The 2403-nt window shown below is 40.4% G+C and overlaps 1 protein-coding gene across 1 annotated transcript in view; it reads right to left on the minus strand.

Moving 5' to 3' along the window:
- The window catches only part of LOC106302512, a 5639-nt gene that overhangs the window by 1770 nt on the left and 1466 nt on the right, over positions 1-2403 (minus strand). The window lies entirely within an intron of this gene.

A 2403-nucleotide genomic window follows, 5' to 3' on the forward strand; every position in this document is an offset into this window, starting at 1 on the left:
CATAAACCGACCTAGGAGCGAGTATATAAGGAGTCCTAGGCGAAAGGAAGAAAGAGAGACTTTTTGACAGAAAACTTAGCACTTAGAGCAATTTTAGGCAGTTTTTCGTTTTTGTTATTCGAGCTGCGACTCAATTAGGTTTTTGCCGTCTTAGGGTTTTAGAACTAGGAATCTCGCCGACAGCTCTCGTAGCCCAGACACTTACCTCGTTGTAAACGCTCAAACGCAGATTCGGAATAAGAACTATCTTGCTCTCTGTTTCGATTTCTTATTTTATTACTATTCTCGTTTCGTGTTCTAGTTGTTTTGCGTGTGGGATTAGCAGATATCCGGGACCTCTGGGAAACTAGGATTCTCCTACTTTCCTAATTTAAACGGAAATCGACAACCGCGAATTTCGGTTTCCACATTATTTAATCTAAGTTTTGTTAAACGATTATTTAAGATAAGAGTATGTTTCGTGGGTGTTCAAAAAGACGTTTTATTAGAGTACGAGTTACAAGAGTTTAGGTCTGAAAACCGAAAGACAAGGCCAATACTTTGGTCGAAACAGATGACCGGAATGATAAACCCTAATTCTAGTCGTTTTAGTGTTGTGAGCTTGATTTAGGATGCCTCTCTTTGTGCTCCTCGTCACCTCTTTATACTTGGTGTCCCAAATTGTTTTTCGGTCCTTGACTTACTTCGGTCGAGCCGAAAGGCTGAAGGTGTTTTGGACCGAATTACCATGGACCGAGGTGTCTTCTTGTCTTTAATTTTGGACCGAAGGCCTTGACAGTGGAGTCAAACCCCGCCCCTCCCCCCCCCAAACAACTTTGGTATTTCTCTGCGATAAGTACTAGTATATAGCTTGTCCATCGAATTAGAAACTCTTGGTAAATATTTTTGTACTGAAAATCGTAAGCTTATTTATTCTCGAATTAAAAGTTACAAACATATATCTCCATAAACCAATAGTTCTATACTTAACATCTCTATGGTTTTAATCGGTTTACTTTTAACCAAAAAAATTTAAACAATTAAACCAAATAAATTTTTAATTTTAATAAAACATGGATTGTTTACATGTTTGTTTATCTCTTCTTCCCACTTCTCATAAGCTTGTAAAAAGGATTTACTTTTCTTGATTAACTTTGTCAAAACAAATATAGCAAGTTGGCTCTATGCTAAAGCTGACAAATCAAAAGATTTATGCACCAAATTATGTTATATAGTTTTTTTTTTTTTGACGTCAAAAGGCTATTCTATTACTCAAACTTGAGGTGGTCTGGGTAACCAAACCGGAATAGAACAACCAACAAAGTGTAACTTTCTACGAAAAGATCTAGCAGTCTTAGCTAGAAAATCTGCGGTCTGATTATGCGCCCGTGGAATGTAAGTGATGTTGAAGTCCGGGAAGCATATCTGTAGCGTCTCTATTCTCTCCAATTCTGTCGCAAAGCTTGGCCACGCCTGAAGATCCTTAACCATAGCAATCAGTTCCTTACAGTCTGTCCCAAAGCTCTTGCAGGTCGAGTGCTGCAGCATACTCTCCATCGCCCACCGCAGTGCTTCTACCTCCGAATGCAAGGCTGATTCACGTCGAGGGAAGTTTTTTGTCCCCATAAGCTGAATATTCCCAGAGCTATCCATCCATGTCCATCCACATCCACTAAAGTTAGCTGAAAGGGTCCAAGAACCATCTAGTAAACAAATATTTTCCAAGCATACGGCTTGGGGTTCCTCATTTATAGTGTCTTGTGTCACTGCTTGTACCACCTCATTAGCCTCAAACCATGCATGGCATTCACTCTCAGCATGTTTAACTAGTTCCAGAGGATCTCTACCTATGCCCCTGAAGAGTTTTTCTTTCCTAGCCTTCCAAATGAACCATATTATCCAGGGATAAGGATCCGTGTCTTGCTCTGGATCCATGATACTATTTTTCCTCCAGAATAGATAATCCATGTTTGTGTATACGCTCGATACCAGAAAAATATTTGGGCACGTCGGGGTTGAAGATAAAGACCGTACTTGACGGGCTGGTGGGCATTCAAAGATTGCATGTGTGACAGTCTCCTCTGCTTCTCCACATCTTGGGCAGTAATTGTCACACCGCATATTGCATCTAACTAAATTCCTCGTTACTGCCACATGACCAGTTAACAACTGCCACATAAGATGACATATCTTCGTAGGGGCCTTCAGTTTCCACGCAAAGGCCTGGAGCTTTGTAATACTTGGCTCCAAAACTTCCTTCTCCTCTGTTAACTTTAATAAATTATGTGCCACCCAATATCCAGATTTAACCGTGTAATGGCCACTCCTTGTAAAGTTCCAGCAGAAAGTATCACGACGGTGAGTTGAGCTTATGGCCAAACTCCTTATGAGTGGTATATCCTCAGGATGAACATAGTTCTCCAA

The sequence above is a fragment of the Brassica oleracea genome, chromosome C7 (genome assembly GCF_000695525.1).
Source record: "Brassica oleracea var. oleracea cultivar TO1000 chromosome C7, BOL, whole genome shotgun sequence".
NCBI classification, from domain to species: domain Eukaryota; kingdom Viridiplantae; phylum Streptophyta; class Magnoliopsida; order Brassicales; family Brassicaceae; genus Brassica; species Brassica oleracea.